Source organism: Meleagris gallopavo, chromosome 2 (genome assembly GCF_000146605.3).
Source record: "Meleagris gallopavo isolate NT-WF06-2002-E0010 breed Aviagen turkey brand Nicholas breeding stock chromosome 2, Turkey_5.1, whole genome shotgun sequence".
In the NCBI taxonomy this organism is placed as follows: domain Eukaryota; kingdom Metazoa; phylum Chordata; class Aves; order Galliformes; family Phasianidae; genus Meleagris; species Meleagris gallopavo.
The window spans coordinates 62,845,472-62,861,106 of record NC_015012.2 but is presented as its reverse complement, the minus strand read 5'-3'; the positions used below and the strand labels follow the sequence as shown (position 1 = coordinate 62,861,106).

The window sequence follows — 15,635 nt, the reverse complement described above, 5'->3', positions numbered from 1 at the left end:
TTTCTGCTCCACACCTTTTCTCTGTTCTGGTCCTGCCTCATTTCACCCACTTTAGAATGCTAAACAGGTCAAGGCATGAATCTAAGCACTGTTCAACCTTGCATTTCATTGTTAGCACTGTCTGGTCAGATTTTGGTCTCCATTGTTCCAGTCCAGGCATGACTGAGGACATAGGATATGTCAAAGACCATTCCCAATACACGGTATGGGCAAGTTCATCTTTCTGAGGGGAAGGAGTTCAGCATGGCTAGAGGGCGCTTCATTTAAGCATGGAGGTTGAGCTACCCTCCCTTCCCCAAAACTTTAGACTAAATTCATCTTCTGCATCCAGTTAGTTACAGACCACTTCCATCTTTCTATCATAACAGAGAGGAGGATCAAAAGCAAGCCTCCAGCTCTGAGCCTTCCCCATGCTTCTCCTGCTTGTTCCTCTGCCTCAAACTCAGAAGACAGATCTGCTAGCCTCTCATCCTAAAGAAGATCGAGTGTTCAGGTACAGAAGTGAAGTGCCATCAATTCTAGTCCTTAACAGCTCCTAAACCTCCAGTGCTGTGCCAAACGGCCAAGCTCCTCCACCATTACTTACTGGCTCCTGAACTCTTCATATGTTTTATTGAGACTTCTCTTTTAATCTCTTTTCCCAAGGCTGAGTTCATTTTGCTTCACCAAAGTCTGATAGCCTTTCTTCTCTGGTATGAAGTAGAAGTTGGCTGTTGGTAGAGAAACTCTTACAGAAAACTACGAGTGCTTTGTTTGTGTACATGCCCTAAAGCAAATAGGGAAAATAAAAACAGAGAAGCGCACAGAAGTGTGTAGTTATAGATAGGAAACAATCAAGTTCCTTAGTGGTCCTGTAAAATATAGTGTCTTTTTTCCTCAGTTGCAGCATGTGCTGAGGTCAGAGCATATCCTCAACTTTATTAACTGAAGATTAAAGATACATCCCCACACATGTGAAGCTATTTAAAACATAGTGCACCTCTATGATGCAAACGCCATGGATTTATCCATTGCTAAATGTCAAATATTTCTAAAGGTCTGAGTATGTCTACATTTCTTAAAATATCAACAGAACAAGAGCATGCAAATCCCTAAAGAATGGTTTTGCTTGACTGAAACTTCAGCAAGGTATCAAATACAAAGAATTTCAGTAGTTACATGCATAGATACTGAGCACTGCAATGTGTAGATACCTCAGTTTCAAAAACAAAGGGCTGGCAGCTCCAGTTCTAATGAAAACAGCCTCAGCTTATTGTACTCCAAAATGAGGTTGCTTCCAAACAAGTTCACTCACAAGTTTACCAAGAAGGGTGGCATTTACTTATCCAGAATTTTCTTCCTAGATTGAAACTTGTCTATATTTCTCAAGAAAGGAAACAGAGAAGCCAAAAAATTTATTGAATGGAGGAACTGAAATCTAATGTGAAGTAATGATGCCATTTCCTACTATGACATCTTTATTCTAAAAATCCTTCTGTGCAGATAAACTAATGGCTACATTACAAAGTAAAATTTGGAAACTTTTATGACTGCATAATGAGAATGATATAATGCTAGCCAAATGGTTCAAGACATACACCGAGTATTTGAAGTATTATTAATTTTTAGAGAAGATAGCTTCCATTATCCAGCTGCATTGCGCTGGAATACAAACTCAAAAGATTCTTCCACAGATTACACTCAGTGATTTTTTTAAAGAATATTTTTAAAGATTTAGAAAGAGCAGTTCCAAGATTTAATGTATAGAAAATCCAATCCTATTTATACAAATTAAGGTCAAATATGCTTCCTTAAAAGCCAGTTAAGTAGTCATTACCTAGGAAATGACCAGAAACATTAAAAAAAAATAAAAATGTTTTCTAATACTTCTAATAAATAGCTTTTAAAGGTAGGTCTACATATCAATTATTAAAAACCAAATAAATTTCATAGGAAAAGGGCTTATGAAACACACATAAGTAATAATATACAAACAATATTAAAGCAGAAAATGTTTCATAATGCCTGAAACATGGCTATGCTTTCACTTTAAATACTTAAAAAGGTCCTGTGTACTTTGCATTAAGTAACTTCCGTCTTTTCACTGTAAGACTGAGATACAAACCAGCATTCGAAATTGGAACTTAAAATGGAAAACTAAACAAGCAGCTTCATTCAACTCTGTCACTAAACAAACAGATTATGCGACCAATATTAAAGTTGAAAGTAATAACTAATTTCTAAAGTTGGTGTTACTTGTTTTAATTTCCTCACTCTAATTTGGGAAAATTAATTCAGCTCTGTCTGACTATGAAGTGTTATGAAAACACTGCGCGAGCTGCTGAACTCAGGACAGTATTTCAGATACTGTTATTGATGCATAACATTATTATCTGTAAAGTAGTGTTGGTAAATCTGTTGGATTACTACACTGACTGACTAATGTAATACAAAATTGCAGACATTTGGACAGAAATCTTATAGCTTTGACTGATTCTTCCTCAGTAATGCTTAGATTAACAGGAGGAGCAGAAATGGTAAGGCAGCACCATCTGTAAGAAGTTTGCAACAGAAACAATAGCAAGACCTCTGAAAAAATAATGATTTTAATGTTATTAATGTAAATCACTTTACAGGTTTTACAACATTCCTCCAAGCAGAGCTCAGTTTTTCCTTCAAAGAAGGTCTTGTTATTTTCTATGATATTTTGTTCTTACATTTTTTAGTTCCTAATGCTAAGATAAAGAGACAAAAATTTTGCATCATAAAAATTTCTACAGAAATATTCTTTCGCTGAGGATATACTTAGTGTTGTTCAGACATATGATGCTACTCAGAAGCACAGTTTAATATTCTGTATTTATATCATTAACATAAATATAAATGCATGCTAAATTGCTGTTTATATAAACTATATAATATCCTCTCTTATTAATACCTCTTTCTTAAATTGATAATTATTTCTCAAGTATGTAAGAGAAGCTAATTAAACATGAGTTTTATACATTAGAAAGGGTACTTTGTTTGCCAAAAGTGTTTCCACCATGATGCACCTTAACTGCAAGAGGTTTACAGAGCTCAGTGCACTGTGCCTACAATGCTTTATTACACTTTACTGGGACTACTCTGAGCAGTGGAGCTACTCCATTATCTCTCTGCACCCAATAATTATATTACATTCTCATGCCCACAAAAAAGAAGAAAAAAAAGGACCAAGACCAGACCTTCTCAATTTAACTGAAGTTTTATAGTTGCTCTAGCTGTTCTGTGCAAGAACATTTCAGGAATAAAAGCTTTATAAATGAACTCTCAAGTGCATACTTACCAGTTAATAGGATGATTTGTACATGCAGGTTTAATGACCTAGTGCCTCATGTGGCTAAAGCAGTTTGAGCTGAGCTGAGTTCAGTATAAGTCATGGGATTGAGCTTTACCGGAATACTCCAAGGAATTTAAATGATTATGTGCTACGCGTAGCCTTCTCTAAATGTAAGTCTAACTTATGGAATATTTCAGAAAGAAAAATTATTAAGTCTTTATGTAGCTAATAAATAATATTTGCATTGAAGTCCTGATAATTCTATCCAAATACATTTAAAAGTTTGTTGCAAATTTTACAACAATACCCTTATTACCTTTTCCTTGCTCAGTTCATTGCCTCCTGTCTACATAAATCTCTCAAACTGAAAAACTGCCGCTAGGCAGCGCAGTAAATTCAATACATTCCTGCTTCTTGCTACATTTTAGCTATTGATTATCTAAATGCTGTAGCCTGATATCATACTTGCAACATTACAATCCAGTCCTCAGTTAGGTTAGTTCTTAGATACTAAACAAACCATTAAGTATTAATCATTAACACTACTTACCACATTGAAATCTAAGTTTTTTTCAACCCACTCCTTGGCTTCCTTGAATTCCTCTTTCATTTCCATGATGTACAGTGTATCAAGGGCATCCACTATTGTTGCTCCTTGAATGTTACCTGCAATAAATAAATTCAGTTATTTACTTTCCAACAGAAAGCTTTTCAGTTAAATCTAATTAATTCAAATTAATTCTAATTTCAAAATTCATTTTTAATTAATCCAATTAAAAATGAGAAATATAGGCTTTCAAGTGGGCAACTAGTAATTCACAGCCTTAAATTTGATTTCCATGCTGCTACACAATATCACAATATTTAAGTAGTTCTTCCACTTAAGTCTGTTTTGAAGGGTGGTTCTAATGCACTGCATTTTCAGCCATGGTTTTACATTTTTTAACACTGATAAAACCATTCACTGTAAAATACAATTCACAAAAGATAATTAATCTCATCGAGAAATGACTGATCCTGAAAAAATAATTGTTCTGCATTTTTATACTCAATAACGTACAAGGATTTAAGCAGCAGATAAGCGATGGTCACATTTCATTTAGGCTAGTCCTTTCTCAAGTATCCTCTCTGAAAAAAAAAAAAATTCTCTGATATTATGCATCATCACATAGCCTGCACATAATACCATTATGGGGAGCAAAGGTAATCATGTATACATCTGACTTTCTCAGCTTAGAAGAGACTGCCAGATGAAGAGTTTTAGAGAAAGTTCTGTGCATTTGTGCAAGTAGTGTCCTTCTACCTCTTTTGCAGCAATGGATAATAGTCAGTTTAGTTCAGCCTTCAAGTAAGATTGCAAAATGAAGCGTCACCCATATGTTCACTTTGATATGTATTAAATATGTGTTCACGATCCTAAGGGAAGTACTAAAAGACTGTTGTGGAAGGTGGAGGAGAAAATGAACTGATCCCAAATGACATTCCCATGTTTCCTTGAAATTTATGACAACCTTTTCAAAACAGCATTTTGTCTAGAAAGAGTTTTGATTCCTATTTACTGAAGACTGTACAAAATTCAGTTTGGGTCAATTTATTCAATTTGGAATTTATGAATTTAACTCCAGCAATCTTCATAATTAATGCAAACTACTATTAAGATAATCTTCAGAGAAGACCCTAGACACAGAAGTAACCATTTATACCTGCAAAATAATTTAGGTTGCAAAACCAGAGAAAGTCATTAGATCTAATCCCTCTTTCTCCAGCAAAGCTAATGACTCCGGTGGATAATTGATTACTCAATCAGGAATAGATATCCCTTGGTAAATAACAAGAGAGTAGCTGCAAAGAACTTCACAGAATTTGAATATAGTCCTGAGACGTTTGAGAAAAAAGTAAGCTTGGGTTTGTAAACTTTTGCCACACATCAGGATTGAATTATTCATGTTTGACTCAGAAGTTAATCATTTCAGTGAATTCTTTTGTGTTCATGTCAACGGTTCACAGGCTGGTTCGGCCCAGTTCCGTAACTAGCAGGGCAGAGGGATTTCGCAAATCCACACTTCTCTAAAAGAGAAACAGGAGACCCTGAATGACTGAAAACAGCGGCAACAATCTGAGGAGAAACAAACTAATTTACTAAATATGGTATCGGAATGCAAGATAACACACTATAATACAATATAATTAGAACTGAAGCTAATAAACCAAATACAATGAGAGTATCTGAAAGCTGTAGGCCTTACACTAGTGCTGAAGTGATGCATGCAGTCAGGATGAGCAGCAGGGAGGAGAGGCTGATAATCGAAAAAAGCAATGTCAGATGACCTACCAAAGCCTCATATCTGTTCCCCCTGAGCAGAAACGATAACTACACAGCAAACAGTCTTCTGAAGAATACAGTTCTTCTTCTCTTCTGGGACCAGTACCCGGAACTGGAGCATTAACACTTTAACTCCCAGTGCACTACGTGATGTTATGACACGGAATACCGATAACAAAAATCATAAAACCATGACAGCTCACCATTATTGTGGTAATCTCCTTCCTTGTGAAATGGAGGTCTCTGTATAACAGGACTGACATTACTTTCTCAACTTAAGATTGCAGACAGGAAATAACTTCCCATTTTTATCCTCTGAGAAATATAATAGTAGGTAACACTTGATCAGGGCAGCCTTATCAAGTAAGTAGCAACCCTTCCCATGGCAAGGAGTTGGAACTAGATGATTTGTAAGATCCATTCCTAACCTAAGACATTCTGTGTTTCTATGATTATTATAAGTTACTTCATACATGTAATAAAACTAGACAATTTATCTGTTTTGGCAGTTACCGATTCCTTGTACCATCTATCATTGTTTCCAGAATGTCTCTTTCCTACTGTGAAAAAAAAGGCATTTATATATTCTTCCAGATATTCCAGTAATAAAACTGCAGCGTACTTTGGTAACAAGAGAATACTGTCTTCTCAGAGCTTACTTGGAACATGACTGCCCTCCTCTCATATTAAAGGAAATTCATCCTCTTAAACATGTTCAAGCAACTTACACTTTCACTGAGCTCATGAGAAAATGAGAATGAGTACAGAAAACTGCTAGAGAACACGCTTAAGAACCTTTTTGCAAACACTATACATATTTAGTGATTACACATACACAAAAGCAGCTCATAGTGAACTTTTCAACTGAGTTTTACCTAAAAGAAAAATAATCTACAACCCGATTTGCTTAAGTGGATTTTGATAGGTTCAATGCAGTGACATTTTCTTTGGTAATCACTTTGCAAAACAGCTAACACTATCTCCAGTCATGCTTTCAATTTTAAGGTCTAGTGCTTGAGTTACAGTTCACTACTTAGTCAGAAGAGAATTCAACCTTACAGAGAACTTGCCCTTGGAATTGCACAAATCTTACTTTATCCTGACTCTGGCCTACACAGAACCACAGTGTGGCCTACTTTGAGTAGAAACATCCCTTCTGAGCAGAGATAAAAGAATGGGAGAATCTCTAGTATATTTTTGAAAAAATCTTATCTATTATTCTGAAGGTTTCAGAAGACAATGAGATTTAAATAGTTAAATTTGTTTCAAACAGTTACACTTCAACAGTCTTGAGAAAAGATAAAAGAACACAGAGAGGGATGTTTGAGCGCCAGTTAGAAGCCAGTTACGACCTGTAAGCAACTGTAGTTTGCGCTAAATTAGCCGACAGGATAATCCAAACTTAAGAGTATTAAGGAAATTGTGTAGTTCTTCATCTATAACCAGTCAGACAAAGAAGAGGAGGAGGAAAAAAAAAAGATAATGAAGTTAAATGATCATTTTGTTATTATGAATTAAAATCAAATATATCACAAGCCAACGTATGCTATGTTTCTCAGAACACATCAGACAAATAATTAAATAGAGTTATCAGTCTTGTTAGCTTCTATGCAATATTCCCAAAAAATTACGTAGAAGTCAAGGTCTACAATAGACAAAGATTATTCCTAGGCATTTAAAATACATGCTCATTTTCATAAGACATAATATTTGGGCAGGACAATTGTCCTGTTATATGCTTAAAGAACAGCTATAAATTGGTTTAACATCTATTTACAAAAAAAGTGCCAGCAAAGCTTCAATCCTCAAGTCAGCGTTCCACAGTTGATCTAGGCAGAAAGAAACTATCACAAGTAATACTTCAAGTAAATGCATACACCTGAAGTTATTATGTATTTATTTAGCAAATAGTACAAGAAATTGTATACTCAGGGTACAGAAAATGGACTGAAATTCATAAAATGTAAGCTTGAAATGAATAATTGATAATAAAAAGGACAATCAGATGCATAGGTCTACCAAAGTGAAACACAATCTCTACCAAAAACTCCAAAACAAGTACTCATATATGCTAGCTTTGGGTTTACGTGGCAAGGTTTTGGTATCAGGATAGATGTAGGAGTGACCTCTGTTAGCAGAACCCAGCACTGCTCCACATCAGATCATAGCCACCTCAAAAAGGGACCCATCACTGCCTGAGCTGACCTATAAGCAACAGCTGTGCCTCTGTGAGAACAGAATGAAAAAAGGGAAACGCTGCTGCACAACAGCAGCTGAAAAAGAAGAGTGAGAAGATGAGAGCAAGCCACCAAGGTCAGTGCAGAAGGAGTGCAGGAGGAGCTCCAAGCATGGAGCAGAAGTTCCCTGCAGACCAGGAGAGACGCGTGGTGAAGTAGGCTATCCCCCTGCAGCCCATGGGCACCACACAGAGCAGATATTCAAGTAAAGCCATAGAGGAGCCCATGGTGCAGCAGTGGATGTAGCCTGAATGAGGTTGCAGCCCACAGAAAGGCTCTGCTGGAGCAGCCCTGGGCCAGAGTTGCAGCCCATGAAGAGCGGTTCATGTTGGGGCAGGAGGGCTGGGAGAACTGCTGCCTATGGGAACTCATGATGGTTCAGTTCCTGGAGAATGGGGTCTGTGGTACAGAGATGTGTTGGAGCAGTGTCTAAAGAGCCCATGGGAAGCCCACATAGCATCAGTTCAGGAAGGTCAGCATCCCCTGGAAGGGATCCCATGAAGAGTAGGGGTAGAGAGTGACCGTGGAGGAGTGGCAGATATACAGTGTTATGGACTGACCACAGCTCCCATTTCCCTGCATGACTCACAGAAGAATGAGGTAGAAAGATGATGGGGGGGCGGGGGAGGAGAGGAGATGGTTTTAGCTTGCTTTCAGTTTCTCATTTTTCTTGTTTGTTCGTTATAGTTATAGGCAATATATTGAGTCTGTTTTGCTCACGACGCGAAGCGGTGAATAAACTCCGTCTTTATCTCAGTCCTTTTCCATTGCATTTTCTCTTCCCTCAAGGAGGGAGATGAGAGAATTGTGGTGTTTACCTGTCCATCAGGGTGAAACAACCACAATTTTACTTCCTTTGTTAAACTTGCTATTGCATTTGTCTGTCCCCTATACTAACAGCATCACTTCTTCCATTTAAGTAACTAATAGAGAACATGTAAAATAGCCTACAAGATAGTTAATGAAAAGAAAGCAAAAGAAATCAGTCAACATGTAACTTAACATGGACTATTTAGCAGCATCTAAAGAACATCGTTTCAAGTTCAACAAGGTGGTAACTTCAACAATGATCTGGAAGAATCTGAAAAAGACTACTGCTGTTGTGGATGATGACTCAAGACGACTAATTATCTAGAATTCTGTAATAGCTGGATAAACAGAGCGGTTTAGATTCTCCCTGCATAGTGAGCAATAAGTCAATTTAACAATATCTTTTTTAAAATCCAACAAAGCTATGTACACACAAATAAGAAATTTAGACTACATTAGAGAATGGAGTAGCGCCTTCAGAGTAAGTGAGCAGAGAAGAATAAAAAAAAGTGTGGTCACAGGATGAATAACTTCATACAAGTTTCCAGGGAGATAGTGCAGGGAAAACTACTGTCCTTGGAAGACAAGCTTGTTAGGACAGCACTGTGACAAGTGTATGTGGCCATATGGTTTAAGAAACTCAACGGGCTCATGGCCAAGCAGTTTGAAGGGTAGGCCAAGAAACTTTTATTTGTCCATCTCAGGCTTTTAGACAAGGCATTTTTTTTGGCAGCATAGTTTTCCTCCCAGCCCTCATATACGAGAATGGGAACATCCACATTCCTTGTCACCAAATATATTTGGATAATATACATGCATGTGTATATATTTGCATGCATTTTTGTGAATCAGATAAAAAAAATGTAATTTCCAAGCACATCAAAGAAAATGCTACATGGAAAAGTTTCAGAAATCTGTCTTAATGCATTTCCTAAAAAAGAATGGAAACTACACAAAGATACTGCCTTCCCCTTATCCTTCTTGAAATTAACTTTTATTCTTTCTGACTTGGTATCATACTTGGAATGGAAGAAAACTGAAGAAAAGCACAGAGCAAAACTGAGAGGAATGGAATGTACTATGAAGTGACCTCCTGTAATTATATAATCTGCTTTCTCACCTGTAATAATTCACTATCCAATAGGCATAATAAACTAGAACTTCTTGTTCATGCATACACAGAGAAGATGAACAGAACGTTGTTTTTTCTTCCAGAAAAAGTGACATATTTGTGTTTCTAAGTTGAAATATGAAAATTACTATGTGATATTTATATGTATGTATATATACATATATTTATTTATTTTTAATGTGATGGAAATTCAGCATACACAAGTAAAGGGCGAGAACAATTTTCTTCAATTATCAGAAGAACTGTTTTAATGGCTATTTTGTACTACTGTGGAAAAGAAAAAAAATTTAATACATAGCTATGTTGAATTTGCACTGAGCCCCACCTTGATCTTTCAGAGCTGTCATTGTTTTCTCAGCCACTGAGGCAAATTTGTTTAATCACCTTATTGTAAGTTGAAGAAACTCAGACAAAGCAGATATTTTCTGCTGTTTTCTTCCTTCTATTTGTCAATTTATACTTACAATTCCAGCCAAAAATATAGAAATATCACATTTTTTTTTATTAATCTAGGCACTATGAGCAGATTAGATTTGCCTGATAAGAGAAATAAGATTGGATATTTTGTAGCATTAAATACAAGAAAAAAAAAAATCAATGAAACATCTAATTCTTTCCAACTCCATACATAGCGTACAATAAAATTTAAATTACATTATTCTCAATGTTTTTAAAAAATACATATAGATTTGACAAAATTAACATTTTGACTAGATCTGTAGGTTTCTTAAAGCACCATTTCAAAAGCTGACTTAGATTTTTAAGAAGTGATTTCCTTTAAATAAAGGAAATTTGAAGTGTTGGGCATGGTTATTAAGATGTAACATGCCAAAACATGAAATGTACTCAGATACTGGCAAATCCCCTAGCAACGCTTCCAATTTCAGTCATTGTTACCAGCTGGTAAGAATGGGGAGAAAAAGCCTACATATATTTTAACAAATCTGGCTTCTCATGCGCGCAACATGAAACAATGCAGTAATATTTCTAGAATGTTCTTCCATCTCCAGTATTTTGTAGGTTTATGCAGTTTAGAGCCAGCTCTTCTGTCTATTTAATTGCTCTTGGAATTTTTCCTCCATTGTCTCATCTATTTTCCATGGAAGCCATTGGCATCTGCATTGCTTCTGGCACTCATGCAGCTCAGCCACACATTTTGTAATGAACCCTCTTCTTTTGCTTGTTTTGAACATGTCACCTTTTGATTTATATTTCAAACATACACAAAGGATAGTGTTCTCTATAAGAAACAAATTCTTATTCACTCTATCAATGTCACTCTTAATGGACCTCCATATATTATACCAAACAAATTCCAATCTTTAATATCTATTTTGAGCTTAACTAGATTCATATCTCCCATGCCACTTATTTATCGGTTCAAATCTAGATATCTATATCCCATTTGCTATTTTAAAGTGCAATTATCATCTCTCAAAGAATCCGACTGGTTTCACAGAATTGCCTGCAGCTTCCCACTGCATTAACTGCCTTGGGTAACTTATCCTTGCTGAACTGTCACTCTGTTCACTTGATTTTCCCAGGGCTGCAGTAAGTAACTTGGGAGCATGGCCACAGCATTACTGGAAGAGTACTTCAAAAGTCCATTAACAGCCCCAAAAGAGATTTTTGGAAATTTGAGAAGGTAATAAACTTCCTTGCCTTCACACTGACCAACTTAAAAAAAAAAAAACAACAACAAAACAACAGTAGTTCTAAAGCATGACCTCCTTTCACAGATGGGCTGAGCCATTCATCCACATAGCTGATGATGTTATTCTTTAAATAAGCTTCTATTAATTTATTTGTGAAGGAGTCAGGCTCACTTCTAAAATTAAAACTGCATACTGAAATTCATAATTTGAAGGACTTCAGCAGCAACAGTGAAGATGAGTGAGGATGGGAAATGTTGGAAGCTTTTCAATTTAAATTCAGCTATTATTTTAACAATGCAAAATTAAATTTCTTGAACAATATTAATAAAATATTAGCTCAAAAATATGCATTGGTATTCACTGGAAGAGAGTTTTGAATATGAGTACTGGGAGGCTTTAAAAATCTTGTGAAACCTCAATACTCTGAAAACTACAAAATTCAGTTCTTAGCCACATAGTGTTTGAATACTTATTACGTTCTTCCTACTCCTCCAGAAAAGGTACCTTTTCAGTAGCAGAGATTAATTATACTATGTCCACAAGTTATAATATTACTAAACTTGGAATACTGTACATGAAATACAGTTACAGATAATTATAAAAACTTTTTAGCAAAGCTCAAGTGCACAAGCTTGAGCTCTTTTTTTTTCTAGAGAAAGCTCTCTACAAGCAGTGCTCACTGGTTTTAATATTAGTAGAGAACATTTAGTGAAGGATAGCTCATCATTCAATTGCAACTTTGCCACTCTTCAGTATTTCGTTTTTTTTTTTTTAAATAAATTTTAATAATACATTTTTAATAATGAATTTTAATAAAACACTTTTTTAATAAAACAAATAAAATGAATTTGTATAGGGGTTACATTCTACAATGTAAAATAATTACAATTTAAAAAGATTTATAAAGAATAATTACAATTTATAAAGAACCATTATTACACATAGCAAACGTCCTATCAGTGTAGAAGGCAAGCACAAAACTAATTCAGTTATTCTGAATTACTTGATCAGTCTAGAAGCAGTTGTACACTTAACTTCATGGAATTAAACTATTACAAATACTACCGAGACAACAACTACTGTCAGTTCATTTCTGCTTTAATGTTATTTTAATTGAATCCTTCATCGTTGGTGTAAACAAAAAAACCTGCAATAATGTTAGTTACTTGCCAAGATACCATGTTAAAAGCTGAATGGCAGTTAAAAAGAAAACAAAACATTACGTGGATATCACAAAAAGACTTTCAGTGGTCAAAGGCAAGAATGAGGCTTTGGCTTCATCTTGAAATAGAAATATTTCAGCTCAATATATGTTTAATCCCTTCCTTAAAAGATACATTATTTTGAGTGTGCACACCTTAGGAGCACAATTTGCTTCCTCTCACATGAATGTCCTCCAGTCTGAAGACTTCCTCAAACTTACTGAATACACCCCTCCATCCTCCACTTATTCTGCTCCCAGAATAACAGCAACATCAAGATCTGACCTGGAGATCAGAACTATCTGGGCTTCTGCCCAGCTTTCTCCTGTCATGAGCCCACTGGCAATATTCCCTTTCCTCCTAGCCTAACAGTAGTATCACATTGCATTAAACAAGTTGCCAAATTCATGATGGTATTGACTAACAATCACATCTATGTACAATTAAGCCTGTTAAACTCTCATGCTATTTTTATGTTTCAGAGCCTTCAAGACAACAGCCATGATTATTTACAAAATGCCTCATCATTACATTATACCTCCAAAAACTTACAAGCGACATCATTGGAAAATAGCTCTCTCTCCCCTTCTGTGTCAGAACTATGCTGTTTGCAGCCTACACAACATTAAGCATCACTGAACCACAGCACTGGAACCTGCTGATACCCACAATGAGGTATTTATTTCTTTAAGAAAATGGAAAAGCCATTGGTACAATTCATACATGAAGGTACAGACTAGATTTAGTGATTTGAAAACAATACTACAGAAACAAGGATTTGCTTCTGGGAAATATAAATAAATAAATAAATAATGAGAATACAGACCCAGGAAAGGGTAGTTTATGATGCTGCTCTTCAGTATTTCATAAAGCAATTCATCAGAAAGGGAACAAATACTTATTTTGATTTGCCACAAAGATCAATAAAAGTGAAGATTTTCTTAAGGAAATCTCCTCAGTAATAAGTTCTTATTCTAGAAGGCCACGATGAGGAAGAGATCTGTAATTAGACTAACTCTGGCTCTTATTCTTCTAAATGTAATTTTATTTTCAAATCCAACACTTTCTTGTTACACACTAAAACAGTGCCTTGAAGACTTACTCTTATGCAGCCTCTGCAGCACTTCCATTTAAAAATTTCGCAAGTCAATATACCTACTGCTTTTTCTGAAAATCCATGAGGCATCATTATGAACTCAAATCACTTCAAATGTTATACTGCTTCTGATGCCAATTAAACTAAACATTTTAATTTTTAAGACATTATGTACCATTCCGTTTTCCTCCAAGAAAATAAAGCAATCAGGATTGCATTAAACAGTTATTGATATCTGATATTAAACTGTAAAACTATCTGTGAGAGAAGATAATAAAAAAAAATTAGTTTTGCCCATGACAACAGAAGCCCAAAGTACTTTGGTTTCACGCAACCAGTTAATATTTAAAATTCAATACTTAACTGTATTATCATTACCTAGTAACTTTTTTGGATGTCATCTTGGGTAGACAATGAGTGCAGCAACATCAGTGTAGATGCTATATTTTCAAAATTATTTTCATAATCACAACTGCTGTCTCTTAGCAACTTCTAAATATAGTTGAGAATTTGATAAGTGCTCTATTTAAGCTGTTTTAGGAACTGTTCCCACTTGAAGCTATCTTTTCCACACACTCAACAAAATAAGTTCCTGTTAAAATCAACATAATATATTGACTTTTCCTCAGCTACAGAAATTAGTTCATTTTTCAGCTTTCTGTTTGGAAAACAGAATTTATTTGAATACAAAGATTGCTGTCAAACAGTTTGATCATTTTTTCGCAATACCAAAGATGATAATTTGTAGGACTGCTTTCTCAAACTTTCACAGAATGCTGCTGCCCTTCAATTGCTGTTTATCCAAACCTCTGTCCCACTTGTACAGTAAAAAATCTTGCCTCATTACACTGGATTTCTGCAGTGTGCTTTTCTTGCTGGAGCTTTTCAGCCCTATATCTGTTCTAAACTGATAACAACTTGGGTGTTATTTAAACATCCCTTGTGTAACATTTAGAGATCCAAATAATACATTCATGAAAGAAAAACAGCCTGCTAAAGGAGCCTGACCGATACAGATTAACAAATTTCTTCAAGTGTTAGGAATAAACTCTGGAGAAACCACAAAGAGCTTCAATTACCTTCATGGCTGTAGAGAGTATCTAGTAATAATGCTGGTTTCTTGTACAAGATCTTTCTTGAACCTGTCCCACTTGTATTTTTGGTTTCAGCCTTATGGACTCTAGTGTCAATGAGTTCCACTTTGTATGAAAAGTTTTAAGGCAGAACAGTATTTAATGCAACAAAACTACTTTTTTATCATGCAGCAATGATATGTACTCCATTTATTCTCATTCAAAAAGGAGTCTATAAGTCACAGCATCACCTTCATTAATAGTTATTTGCTATACATAAAATAAGCAAGAAACACCACACTGCATCACAAAGGCTAGAAAGAACACGTGTTTATCACCTATAATCTTTTCAGCTGATTTACTGTTTTATGCTAACGTCACTAAGCACAAAAATACACTCTACTCACCAAATAAATTGCTCGAATGTCCTTGCTTAGATATGGGCTTCAGTTCATTTAATCCCCATGCATAACGCTTATAATTATCCCAGGCATATTTCATCATCTGTAGGGAAACAAAAGCAGGATTATAATGTTGATTTTGCAAGAAGCCACAGCAAATACTGACTTGACAATATTCTCAAAATTAAATATATTTAATTCAATGCTTCATTAAATTCATGTTCTATGCATTAGAACTGTGAAATGTTTGCACAATAGCACCGTTTTCAGGATGCTAGTGGTGCAGTTACTATAAGAGCTCTATGTCTGCTGGATTTATCTGTCACTGGTATTTGCACGCTTATAATAAACAATATTTAATAAATGAATTTATGTTATAAATTAATTCAAGTATGATTTCCTTTCCCT

General features: G+C 35.4%; 1 long non-coding RNA gene across 1 annotated transcript; it reads right to left on the bottom strand.

Moving 5' to 3' along the window:
- LOC109366145 lies at positions 1 to 15,369 on the bottom strand. The gene is made up of 2 exons (XR_002112257.2): positions 15,234 to 15,369; positions 1 to 3,964 (listed from the first exon to the last, which is right to left on the bottom strand). It is a non-coding gene; the product is annotated as an uncharacterized LOC109366145 (long non-coding RNA).
- Between the last annotated feature and the right edge of the window lie 266 nt (positions 15,370 to 15,635).